We start from the raw sequence: 14,335 nt of genomic DNA, 5'->3' as shown, positions 1-14,335 counted from the left end.
AGGCTACAGCTGCTGCTAGGACAACAATTGAGTTAAAGAGGACAAATGAGGAGAATTCTGTAGGTGATTGTTACTAGACCAGAAGAAAAAAAACCTTGGGCAAGGGTGTGCTTGGGGGCATGTAAAGTGCAGCTGGTACTGGATAACACACAGAAACAGTAAGATTCTGGTTCTCAGGTGCATGCAGTTCTCCATGTCCTAAATACATCCCAGCATGCAGCAAATTCAAATTGAGGTAACTCTCCCCTCCTTTATGTCACTCATGACAGCTCATCCCCCAGCTGCCTGTGTCTCTGCCAGGGGTGAAATGAGGATTCATCCTGGAGGACACCACTTACCCAGACAGCCTCTGCCCCAGGACAGCTTAGGCAACCAGAGGCAGGCTTGTTACTCCTGACCTTAATGTAAGAGAAAGGGCATTTTCCAGTCACTGGAGATGTAGGTCCATGGATTGTCCTTACATACTTTGACACTCAGTACTGGCAAGCAGCACACACTCACACCAGGAGCTGGAAGAAGGAAGTCACCAGAGAGCAGAGACAGGGGCTGCTTGGCCAGTTATGTAGCATCTGTATGTTTCCACAGTGACACAGAGCTTGAGAGAAATATGGACAGAACCCCAAGTGGAGGCACTTCACATGTCAAGGAAAGAGAGAGCAGCAGTGCCACCAAAGCCAACATAGGTCCTGAGGGATGCACTCTGCCCATGGTAGCCAGCTCTGCCTTTTAGTCTAACTGGAAAGAGGTACAGGCACATCACCCCTTCTACTGCATGTGTCAGGGGAGTAGGGAAGAGCCTTGGAAATTTCATTAAAGTCTTCTGAAGAAAGAAAGAAAAAGCATATTTGACATCCAGCACATCAAGGGGCTCTACAGCTCTAGAGGAGCAGGGCCTTGAAAGACCATGGGCAAGTTTATCTCTGGGCTGCTGCTGAGTTTAAGAGCACCCAAGGGAGAAACTTGTGGTTTTGTCCAAGAACTGCCTCAACAGGAAACAGAGCAGTGAAATAAGGATTGGCCACAAAGGGGAGAACCTACAATCAAGCCCTTAAGAAAGCCCCCTGTGAATGAGGTCCTTCAGAGTCCATAGTTAAAGCGCCACAGTTAGAATTAGTCTCTAGTGAGTGGTCCTTAACAGCCAGATGTGAGGTGTGAGCAGAGGCCACCCAATCTCACCCATGTTACTCAGCCATTGCTGTGGGGAGTTGGAGAGGCAGAGAAGGACACTGTTGGAGGTGGTCATGGTATTCTTCTGTGGAGCAGTCAAATGGCAATGTGAGAATACACATCCTGGAAGGCAAAACAAGCAAGGCTTTTGTTCAGCCTGGCTGTATATGCCTGTGTCCTCAACATGTGGTACATAGGGGAATCAGCACAGGCCCCTCCACATACCCAGCAGGGCTAAACTGTCCCCAGTGCAATGGGGAATGAGCTCATTCACCCATCACATGTGAAAACAGCAGGAACAAAATGGCAGATGCCAGGCAGAGCAGCAGGAAAGCTGACAGCAAGCAGGAACTGAGCTTGAAATGAGAGAGGGATGAGCTGATCATGGGATGCAAAGTACAAGCCAAACCCAGGTTCATGGGCAGAATGACAACTGAGCTAGGAAAAAAACCTGATGAAAGGCTTAGCCACACTGTTTGCAGTTCATAACAAGACCCAGTTTTAATTGGCAGGATACACAGGAGGGAAAAAAGGCAGTAAGATCAGAGGTGATTTTCCAGCTGGAGGGGGCAAAGGAGGGAGAGGCTTCCTTCCTCCAGCACAATCATTTTTGAAAGTGTGAGGAGAAGACAAACACATGTTGGCTGTGGAATTTTTCCAAATGTGTGTTAACCATTGCAGCTGGTAAAAGTGGCCTGGACAGGGTGTGTAAATTAGGAAGAGGGTATGACTAGTTTCCAGAACTGACAGGAAGGCAGATGTCTGGCTGTTCTTGCTTGCTAGTGAACACAGGAGCCTTTACAATGAAGAGGAGTATCTGGAGTGCAAGCAACCTCCTTAGCTGTGCATCTCTGCTTCACCTTCCTAGAATTTCTCTGCAAGTTTCACCTGTGTAAGTGGTGTCCCCAGACTACAGCCCAGCAGGCCCAGGAGTGGAAATCATACCAAATTCACACAGGACCTGCTGCCTATCCCCCTTCTCTGCTCATTCATTCACCTTCTGCACCCTGAAGCACCTTTGATGTTCCTCTCAAGTTTCTACTGTGGAAACTCTGTGCAGTAGTTGAGAGGCCCAGGCAGGGATTACTTAAATAAGGAGGAAAAGATGCTTGGGAAGGTGCAGGAAGTTATCAGGTTCCTTAATACTATCTATGGGTTTGTATAAGCAAAGAGTAGAACTTTGTCTCACTGCAGCTGCTATGACGTGGTTTCCAGAAGCTGTTCTGAGTTGATCTCTTGCCACAGCAACAACAGTCTCAATGCTGCCTCAAGTGCCTCAAGTGAAGGTGATGAAACAACAAGGCCCCTTCCTGGCTCCTCTCACAACTTCACTTGAAGGAAAGTAAATTCATGAATACTCAATTTGAATACCAGAGGGAACCTGTGGCAATAATTGACTTTGGGGCAGCCTCTGAGTTGGAAGGGGGTGTAAGTGGTCCCACAGATCTAGGGAGGCAGAAAACCCCTCTCTTTTGCTTCCAGAGACAGATGCTCCCTCTGTCACAGCAAGAGGCCAGCTCAAACTGTTCAGTGCAGAGAGTGCCTACAGAAACAGTTTCCAGTAGCAGTTGTGGTGGGGAATCAGGGCTGTGTCATGCTCAGGAAATTACTTGTACTCATTCCTTATCCTACAGGAAGCATCTGTTGTGTTACACAGACAGGTAAGGGGGCATGTATGGCACTGTTCCACCATGGCAGGGGCAAATGAAGCTGCTCCCCATGTGAGGCTGACTTCACAGGCCCTACTCACACCCTTTCTCCTTCCTTTATCACCAGGTAAGTTTTATAAATAGCAGCAGCTCTGCAAAACTACCTTGCACAACTTTTGTTTCCTTCCAGAGGGAGCCAGAGGACTCCCCTTCCCTCTGTTTTGCCTGCTGGGCAGTGTGAACCTGTGCCAACTCATAGCTACTTTTTGCAACTCCCCATCAGTGGTGAGGAAATAACCTATAACATAACCAGGTGGAACTGGCAAGGGCAGTGGGGAATGAGAAGAGGAATTTGGCTGAGGCTGTGGGGACTCAACACAGATCCTCATACAAGTTGTGCCACCAGATCTGCAGCCCTTACACGTGCCCTGACTCCTGCACTCATGAGAGCACCCCGTTGCCTGCAGAGGCAATGGGAGATGAGCTCAGAGGAAGGGTGAATCACCAATGTACTCTCCTCATTATGCTATTTTCTCCCCAGAGCTGAACTAACAGAAGCACATGAGCATATGTTCTCTTGTCTATTGTCAGAGCTACAAATCAAAACTGTGATTAATCTGAAACTGCACATTTTCTGGATGAGACCCCAGCATACCTCAGTACTGTAAAGGTCTGGTGTTAACTACTGTGAAATGCTGACATCCAAAATGCAAAATAGGAGCACTGAACATCACAGAATGTCAAGGGTTGGAAGGGACCTGGAAAGCTCATCCAGTGCAACCCCCCTGCCAGAGCAGCACCACCTAGAGTAGGTCACACAGGAACTCATCCAGGGGGGTTTGAATGTCTCCACAGAAGGAGACTCCACAGCCCATCTGGGCAGCCCCTGCCAGTGCTCCCTCACCTCAGCAGGGAAGAAATTCTTCCTTGTGTTTCTTGGAACCTCTGGTGAAACCCATTGCCCCTTAAAAGCTTTCTGTAAAGAACTCTGCCAAGAGAAAAAAAAGCACTTTCAAAGGAAAGGAAAAAGACCTGGTTACTAGTATCAGAGGCTAGATTTAATAGGCTCTCATCTCCACCTGCAGTGCTGTTTCCAGCAGAGAACACAAGAGTTTTCACTTTCTTAACCAGCAATGGATGGTTTGCAGCCAGTCTGGCTGCCAGTGTTATTCTCATTTTGTGATGGCAGCCCAAAGGAAGCAGCTTAGAACAGCCTGGAACAGCCTCAGCAGAAAGTCACCTGCTGGATGGACTGTGGTTATCTGCTCTCTGAGAAGAGCTGGTGATACAGCTACACACTCAGCAGACTTCCTCCAGCTCACACAGTAGCAGTACTGGGTTACAGCAAATCTTTTGGCATCAGATAAAACCCAGCTGTTTCACATTACCTCCTACCAACTTCTGGTTAGAAAAATGGCCACATGGCATATTCCTTCACTCAGAGCTTGTCTCCTGCATCTTGCTGGGGCTGAATGAGATCCAACCAACAGCTTGCTGAATTCAGTGGGTTATCTTTGAGGCTCGGCTGCCTGTTGGCAAGCTCTGAGCATTGACTCAGAGAGAGCACATAAGCCCATTCCCTGAAAGAAGCTTAGCAAGCCAAGATGCAGGCCCTTTCACAGGGTCCTTTAGAAGGCTTCTGGCTGAGTGAGATATGGGGGCTGAGCCAGGATGCTCAGAAAAAGCCAGGTCTCAGCATCAGCTGGGCAGAACAGATGTGTGCCTCGTTTGTGGCCCCAAGGCCAGGCTCTCACATCGGCTCAGCAAGCTGTGGGGGTGGCTCATGCAGCCAGAGCTGACCTCTGAATGGCCCATATCCTCATTGCTAACAACTCCCACAGTTTCTGACTCTCCCAGTCTCTGGTGCTGGGATTGCACTGTCATCCTGAGGTAGAGGTAGGTCCCTGTTTCTAACAGCCCTTTAAAACCTCAGTAGCAAGGTCTCCAAATGTTACCACGCAGAAATCCACAATGTTTTTTCAAGCTCTCATGATTCAGAGGGGCTCAGCTTATCACTTCAGGTTTGTGGCAAGCAATGCTGCCTGCTGGTGTATCACACAGGCCTGGGCTTTCATACAAACACAGAAAAAAGAGTTATCTAGCAAATGGCTTGGTAAAATGGAAGGGCTGAGCAAGAGAAAAGACTGACTTGAACATCACCAAAATAACATGACACAGCAGCACCCCAAGACTTAAGTTTTCACCTCAACTTGGCATGCTCAAGTTCAGCAGGCTTAAGGCTGTCAGGCTGGAAGATTTCATTGACTTCTGGAAAATGATTTCCATGTGAGAGAAGAAGATGAAAAGCTTTACACAAGAATAATGTCTCAAGCTGAAGATTACAGGTTAACTGCACAGCTTGACCCTGAGACTGGGAATACAACATTGTGAGCTAGGAAAATCCTGTCATTGATAGCACACAGAGGCAGAATTCAACTCAACAGGAAAAATGAGGAACCCCACAGTGTCATCACCACAGATTCCCATGATAAAAGGAGATCCATTTTTCTCCTCATGCATCTTTTTCTACCATAGGTGCTGTTGTTGAGAGACATCTCTCTCATTCTCAGTGACCTGGGAGAGCCCTTTTCCACTCCATCTGTTACTAGTCTAGAGGCTGATATGGAGCTCTAGGGATCTCAAATGTTTACAGTGCTGTGATCCAATGTCAGATGGGGCCAGTTAGCTAGTGAAAGATGGCTCTCTAATAAAAGATGGGATCCTTTTCACTCATCACCAGGATAAACACAGATTCCCTACATGGAGTTTGCAGCTCTGTTCATGACAAGCCAAGTCATATCAGACCATAAATCTGAAGAAGTACCAACTCTGAAAATAGGACTGGAAAAGATTCTCAAGAGAGAATCTACATCACCTGATTGCCTTAAGGCAATTAGGTCAGATTGAATTAAACTCTTCCTGAGATGTTTATCTAACCTGTTCTTGAAAGCCTCCTGTGCCAGAATACCACTGCCTTCATGGATGGGAGGTTGAGAGACTTTTTAACAACAACTGAGTATCTCCCTTGCAGTGATTTTAAACCATTTGCTTCTTGTTTCAAGCTACAGTACATATGACCAAAAAATCATTCTCTCTCTTTGTAGCAATTCCTGATCCTTGTGAAAGATTCTTCTCTAGGACTCTGAGCTTTCAGCTTCCTTCAATGTTTCTGCAACTCAGCAAGTTTTCTGGCTCCTTGCTTGTTCTCCTCGCTCTCCTCTGGATTTCTTCCAGGTGGGTTACATCCTTATTGGAGTGTAATGCTGAAAACAGCACAGCTCTCCAGGTGTGGCCTTCTAGCACAAGACCAGCATTATTTCAGAAGGCCTGTGTATCATAGGCTGACTTAAACTAGTGACACACAGTTGACTCCTGTTTGAACCTCACCCCAGACTGCTTTGACTCAACTCAGTTTTCCTTCTGCTGTGTTGCCATCAGGTCCTTTTGTATCTTTGCAGCCAGCACCCCTTACTGAGTTGCATCCTATTTGAGTGAGAAACAGATTCTGGGAAACCAGAAAGAACAGATCTGTGTGTCTCTGCTTTTTAAAGGACACAAGTGGTCAGATTTTGAGATGAAGGTAAAACCTGGCACAAAATACCAGCTTTTGGTAGGGGGAATCAAAATACCTGTTTGATTCTTGTACTATTGCTAACAGGTTCTACAGCTGTACAAGCTCTGCAGTGCTTTAGCAGCTAAGAAAAACACTACTGGAGAGTCATGGTCTGTTGGGAGGATCACTCACAGTTGCCTTTCGTCAGGCAAAGCAGCTTCTTCTCCTCTTTTAGACTTCCCTGCAGAGTCTGGGACATTCAGATCATCCAAAACAAGTAAGATTAATCATGCCTGAGCAAGATGGGAACACTGAAGAACAATAGCCTAAAAATCAAGCACTAGTGTATTGTTCACCACAACCTGCAAGTTCCCTCCCCAGCATCCCCCAGTCAGACAGAAGAGACACATTTCCTTCAGATCCTTCTAAGCAGAGTGAAGATTATGGTTTGGATTCTCTTCTTCATAGACTTTTATCCTGTACTCACAGGTAGTGAGTAGCTCAGTGTCATCCAGAAAGACATTCTGGATGTCTGGCTTGCCACTTGCATTTTCACCACAGGAGAAGCCACGTGCCACAGAGGATTTCAGTGCACCAGCACAAAACAGGCACTAAAGCAAAAACTAAACCAGAAACTGAGACCTACCTCAGCTCACGTGTCATCAGAGTTAAACAAAAACCAGAAGTTCCAGATACTACTGATGGATTCAAGCCTGGTTTGAGAGACTGAAAGACAAAAGTCCCTCCTGCATCACAAGTCCCTGGCTAATGCTGTGACACAGATCTAAGAGATGGGCAGCCTGGAAGATACAGGTGGCTTGGAGCCAGGGAGAGCAAGTGGAAGATAAGAAGAGGCTTTATTATGCATTCTCTTTTTAATAGCCAAAATACCCTTCTGTTCTTTCTCATATATCCTAGAGAGAGCTCAAGTGAAGTGTGAAGAACTGTTTAATGGATGTAGTAATAGTATTGATCTTCTGCCATTTAAAAAAGGACTCAGGGATTAATCAAGATCTGTAGAAGTGTCTCAATATTTATTTTGCCAAAGGAAAGGATTAGATATGAGAGAAAGAAAAGACCTTTCAGCAGGCATGGGTTTACTCTGCAGGGTGAAAATCCACCCATTTACTCTCACCTGCATAGGTATTTAAATAGGAAAGAATCCAAACAACTCTCCATGAGATTCTGCCTGGAGGAATGAATACAGCAGCAATAAACAGAGGTAGAATCAGCAATGCAGCAAACTGGCTCTTAGCTTTTCGAATCTAACTCCACAATCTGGTCACTTAAGCAGTAAGAGTAGAAACTGCAACAGCTAGAGACAGACTGAACACGTTTTCACCTTCTGAGGTGCCTTCCTGCCGCTGAGATACAAAGGCTGAACACTTCTGACTGGGAAAACAACACTGAGAAAGAATAAAGCAGAAACTCTCTGATGCCATTTTTGCAGTCACCTTTGAGACAACAGAAGGTTACCTCATCACACCGTTGCCCTTAATGCCCCCTCAGGAAATACTGTGATAGTTCTGTTTCCTTGAAGCCATAACTCCCCAACCTGTCTTTTGGGGTGGCTGCAGATGTGATGGTTGGTTTTGTATCTGTGTTGTGGCACTGCTGAAGCCATGCTGACAGAGGCTGGAGAACTGGCTACTCAACCTGAGTTGGCTCTACCAGCAGTAAGAAAGATACTTCAGGTTGAACGTAAACTGTGAGTTTGCAGTGAGAAGCTTTTCCTTGTTAACACCTCAGAAAGTCTCAGTATGCTCTGGGATAGGCACACACACGTTTGTACACTTGCAGGATGACTCCAGTGAATAATCTGGTTAGACTTGGCTTGCAGGAGATACTTCAAACAGCTAACCCAGTTCAGTGCAAACTCTACAGCAGTTTCTACCACTGAATCCCACAAACTATAGGGGGAACTCAAGAAGCTCTGTATTTCCCACCACTGGAAAAAATTGCCATGACTGTTCCTTCACATACGTCTTTTTGGAGGCTTTTCCTTTAAACACCTCACTCTTACCTCACTGTTTACTGTAGGAAGCTTGCAGGTGGTTTGCTTTCTTGAATCAATATTGACCTACCTTGACCAGCACTGCCATTGTATTTGTTTATCCTGCTTCCACACTTGCACACAGTCATGGGTTTGCCATTGCCCTGACAGGTTTGCAGAGAAGATAATGGAACACTATTTGGGACCTGGAGGTTTTGGACATCCCTTGTCTCTCAAACATTTATGTCAGGAAAGGTAGGTGCACCAAATGACCAGGAAGGAGTTAATCCTTTCCTTTTCTAACCATAAGGAACCTTCTCCCACAGCAGAGGTGGAATGTGGCCTTCAAAGCACAGGACCATCGCTCTGGGCATCAGACACAACTTCAGCGTGGCAGGAAGAACCACTGCCAAATTTTAAGAGAAGCCTGAAAGGGTCAGTCAAGCCTGTAAGCCTGTGTCAAAGTGGTGGGGTGCAGCAGGAGGTGCACTGTTCTGCCATGGGGAGCTCTGGGGCTTGAGAGATCTCCCCTAGGACAAAGGGGCAAGCTGGCAGCCGCTGCCAGGGAGGCAGAGGGTGAGGGGAGGGGATGATGGGCATCTAAATTCTTTTTCCCTGCATCACCAGTGGATTTCACCCAGCAGTCACTGACAGATGATGAATTTAGCAGAAAGGGAACACCATTTTTTGTTGTAGTGTTCCTATTAAGAAGGTGACAGCACTGGAAAGGCACTATTTATTATTTACCTTTGCTGCAGTATGTTACATACCTTAGTCTGACATTAGAGACCAGTATCTCAGGGATATTTTAAGAAGCCTGTGCCTTTCAAATCCTGATGTAGATCCAAGAAGCTCACAGAAGCAGGAGTATCAATCAGCTACAAGTACATTTCCTGATTACAGAAGTCCCCAGTGAAGAGTAGCTTCATCTAAAAAGAGAATTTTCCTCTTATGCTCAACCGTCTATTTCATGCAATAATTGAATGTCTGCTGAAAAACTCTCTTGTCATCTGTTGCAATGAAAAGAATCTGTTTGACCATAGCTTGGCTGTGCTTGCTGAAATGCTGCAGCCCACAGCCTGGAGGGCAGAGAGCCTCACCACTTCCTTCTCAGAGCATCCCTCATTCATACAGAAATGTTTTGGTCCTTTTGCACGTTTTGTCTGCAGTGCCAGAGCCTTGCCCTTCCTAAGGCAAAAGCCTTCAAGCTTTCTTTCCATCCCTGGAGTGTTTCTTACAGGGGTACCTTGAGCTTTTTATCAGGTTTGTAACCTCCTCCCCCAATTCCATGCTCTGTGTTACATCCACAATCAATTATAAAAGCAGATGGCATTTTTAACCTCCAGGATTCAGTCTGAACCCCTGTGATTTAGCAGGAGTGGGGGAGACGTGGTGAATTCATCTGAGCTTGTATCATCTCTGCACTGCACCTTTTTAGCTGTAGGAGGACCCACCATTTTATGAAAGCAAACTACTGCAGCATGATCCAGAAAGCAGCCAAATGCTTAACTTCCATCCATTTGTCATCACATTTAACCTAACTCGAGTCTCACAGCCTGAAAACAGATATCCCCTAGAAGTGTAGAGGAGTCAGCAAAAGTAAACTGCCTTTTTTGCAACTGCATTCTGTAACAAGCAAGTGTTACTAGGAGTGCTAATATCATTAAGAATGAGCAGAGAACTTTGGTTTCAGTTCATGACTTTGTGATGCTGAGAAGCACAGCACAGTTGTTCTGGGTTGTTCTCCAGTGACTGCAGTGACAGCAGCTAAAACTCTCTGTTGGAAACTAGAAAGAATGGATGTGTTGTTCTGAGCTGAGTGTGGATGCCTCCAACACACACACACACATACTTCGTGCATGTGTGGGAAAGGACATGAATGCATAGGCATAGACACACTTTAGAGGGGTTTTCTATTTCCCTCAACCTTATCCCCTGTGCAAAAGGAGACTGGTGAATCCTGCCCTCTGAAGCTCAGTGCCTGGCTACTCCTTGGCTTTTTGGTCTCTCACTGAAAGTGATTTTAATTCTACATCAGACTTCCCCTTATGTAGATTCTCTTGCATGGCCCCTGCTCTCCATCTCAAGAGAAGCACGTGTCTCCTCAGCCATTTTTCACCAGCTCAGCCATTCCCATTCTGCCCTTGGTCTTACCCATGCACAATATGACTGGAGTGCCAAATCTTTTACATTCTGTTGTTCTTAGGTGCAAAGAGGTTGTTTATCAGAGTGATGCCCAGAATATCAGCTTTGTTGAATGCACATAAGTAGGAGAGGGCAAGGGCACAGGGAGAGAAGGATGTGCCCAAGAAAACAGAGGATCTCTTCCTCACCATTCAAGGTGAGAGAATTCTTTCCTCACCTTTAGTTTAAAGTTGTGCCAGAGTGTTGACTTGCCCCTCTCTGTCTTATCTAAGAGAGTATGTTAGCTAACACACCAACCATCTATCTGTTACAGGAGGTCAGAAAGTATTTTCTTCTCCTTGTCACTGGAGCTACAACAGCAAAAAGACTGGGTATGAGAAGAATTTACCCCAGAATGACAACCAGAGGAGCATTAAATGGAACCAGGACTTAGCACCAAGTAGCTGTTAGGAACAGCTGGTACTTCACAAAGTGAAAGCCAATATGCAGAAGAACATCAAAGATCATCTTCTAGGGTAAAGGCAGTTCCAGAATATACTATGTGCAAAGGCAAAAGCACCTTTAGTTCCCCAGGCTTCTGTCCCCTCACTCATTTCACCATCAGTGGAGGACACATCAGCTTACCACAGCTCATGACCTAAGTCCATCTCTCCGGTATCATTCACCTTTAGCTGCTATGTTGGGTCCTAAATGTTGTAGAGCAGAGCAGGATTTCTCTTTCCCAGGTTTTGAGGACTGCCCTGTCCCTTTGTCCACCAAAAGGGATTTTGCTGTTTTCCTTTTAATGTTACCATTTGATATTAAGCCACAGGAAACTCAGATCCTCCAACCTCAGATCCTTTTCTGAGGTTCTGCTTCTCAGCCAGCATTTCCCAGCTCCTTTCATGTCTGTAAAGCTTATTCCTTTCCTTTGAATCAATACAGCTTTATTTAGGATGGCATCTTTCATAGAAACTGTACCCTCAAACGCCCCTAAATAACTCCAGATCCCAGCCTGTATTTGGGTCAAATTACTGCAAGCAGTAGATATTGGATAGAGTGAAACCATTCAATCACAGTGTATTTCTTTCACTAAACCTCATATTATCGATTTCTTACCTTTTCTGCAGCTCATAGATTTCATATCTGCATCCTTTTCCTCTTGCATCAAATGCTGTTGTTACCCAGCTTTGTCCTTCACACAGGTCTGATTACAGCTGCACGAAATCCTGAGGGAGGAAGATGCTTTCAATTAAAATATGTGCCCAGCCTGTGTTTGCAACAGGCATTTGAGATGCCCAGCTAGATAGCTCTGCAACTCCCAGTATATCCAATTCATTAGTTCCACCTAATTTATCTAAAGTATTGTTTATTCAGAAGAGGTCCCAAGCATCGATATCAGCCCTGGTGTGTAATGTGCTACTGTAAGAAGTACCAGTATCATACACTGAAGAATGAGTTCCAGCCCTGAGAAGAACACTTTAAGCCCAGACTTGTCTAGTCTTCCCAGCTCAGTATCACAGAATGGTCAGGGTTGGAAGGGACCTCTAAGATCATCCAGCTCAAGCCCCTGCTAAAGCAGGTTCCCTTCCATCAGGTCACACAGGAACGTGTCCAGGTGGGTTTGGGAACCTCCAGAGCAGGAGCCTCCACACCCTCCCTGGGCAGCCTGTGCCAGGGCTCCTTCACTTAAGCACCAAAGAAGTTTCTCCTTATGTTCAAGTGGCACTTTCTGTGTTCCAGCTTGTGCCTGTTACCCCTTGTCTGAGCACCACAGAAAAAAGACTGGCCCTATGCTCTTGACAGTCAGCCTTTAGGTATTGATAAGGTGTCCCCCTCAGTCTCCTCAAAGCTAAACAGCCCCAGGTCTTTCAGCCTTTCCCCATCAGAGAGATGTTATAATCCCCTCATCATCTTGGTGGCCCTCTCCCTACACATCCTATGGCCACCTCCCAGCCCCCGCCTCCCTGACTCCACACACACCAATGCAGAGGTACCCAAGGTACCTTTTCCAGAGGCATCTACGCCATGCTGGGGATTGCCCTCCTGACATGTGAGCAAAATAGAGGGCAAAACGGGAAGAAGAGCCTCTGGCATTAAGAGGGGTCCAGTAAACAATGCACTGGAGATCATCTCCAGTGGCATGCATCAGGGAACTCATGGCTCAGGTAACACAAGCTCAGCACTCTGGTTCAGAGATGCTACACACAGCGCTGCTGAGGGACACTGACACTCACTGAGTATTTTGAGCTCTGACCAAGAGCAATGCTTTATCCTTCTGCACTCACACACCTTTCAGTAACTTCCCTTTCATTGGTTAAAGCCCACAAAACTCTCAACAAAATATTTGAGTGATCCTCTGGGCTGAATGTTAGGAAACAATTCTTGAACTCCAAATATAGCCTCAACTGCTGTATCTCCTTCTTCTTCTTAATGGGCCATTAAAAGGCTCACTCTTGTGCTACATTACTCAGTACCTAGCTATAGCATTCACCACTTTCCTGGTAGTGCTGCTCTTTACTGCACTGTCCTGTACTTCCCTGTAGACCCCTAGAGATATCCAACCATTTTGTTTTAATATCATTATCCTTGCTAGCAGCTGAATGTAATTGTCCAAGAGAATGAGCTAATGTGTACCTCAAGTGAAAAACACTTGCAGAAAATCAAAGAAGAGAGCTGTGGAGAAGGGAATTAAGAGGCAGGGCTCACAGACTTTACCTTCAGTTCTGCTTAGAGCTTGCACTTTGGGAAAGAGTTTTTTTAACCTTGCTTTGCCTCAGTTCCTGAACTGCAGAATGGGCCTTGGAAGGGGCTCGTTTAGAATATCAAACGGTGTTTTCAAAGATCCTTGATTTAAGGTGCTAAGTGCACACACAAAAAAAGCCCCTTCATCACAACAATTTCACCCCAAAATGGAGATTCTACCCATTTCCTTCTCCTGCCCTCAAATCTTTCTTCTTATGAGCTTTCCTTCCTTTTTGGTCGCTTTGTGCACTCATTTAAATTGCAGCCAGCCACATCTGGAAGTGAGTGTTATGAATGCAATTCTAACAGGAGAGATAGGGAGGTGATGATCATTTTCCCCATCCCATATCTAAAGGAAAGGAAAGGAGCACGTAGAAATGCCTGCCTCCCAAACCTACAACCAGTGTAGTTGCCAAGTGTTGCCAATCCTCAGGCCACAGGGCTGGAAAGGAGGTCGTGGTTTCACGTCCTTACTGCCAGAGTTGCTTCGCTGCCATCTCTCAGCCTTTCTGCCTGCAGCATATGCCAGTTATCTCTCATCCTTCAGCACACGGCCTCACTTTGCCTCTGGTGCTTGTCTGGCTCCTTCCTTGAATCTAGAGAAAGCAAAAGGTGTTGGATTTGGGATGTGTTGAGGGAAATGTGGGGCAGAAGAGGAGGTGCGGGAGTGGTACAAGATGGAGGTGGCCACGCAGGCCCCACAGCCAGAGAAGGAGGAAGGAAGGATGAGTGCTGAACCAGAAACCCCTCTGCAGCCATGGTGAGAACACAGCTGTGCCCCTGCAATCCATGGAGGGCAAAGGCAGGGCTGAGAGCCACCAGCAGCCCCGGGTGAGTGCGGCCGGACGGGCAGAGCCTGTGTGAGGAGGCGGCCATGGCGCAGGCCGTGCTGGAGCCTGCGGGCCCCAGAGACACACACAGGAGGGGAGAGGAGCTGCAGCCCTGGGGATGAACGCACACGGAGCGGCCTGTGCAGGGCTGCCCGGCCTGTGAGGGACCCTGTGCTGGGGCAGGGAGGGCTGGAGAGGAGCCACCTGCCCTGAGGAGAGACAAAGGGCAGGAGCCATTGGGAAAGGCCTGGCTGAAACCCCCGTTCCCTGCCCC

The sequence above is a fragment of the Colius striatus genome, chromosome 6, assembly GCF_028858725.1.
Source record: "Colius striatus isolate bColStr4 chromosome 6, bColStr4.1.hap1, whole genome shotgun sequence".
Taxonomy (NCBI): domain Eukaryota; kingdom Metazoa; phylum Chordata; class Aves; order Coliiformes; family Coliidae; genus Colius; species Colius striatus.
Note: the sequence above shows the minus strand (reverse complement) of the source record.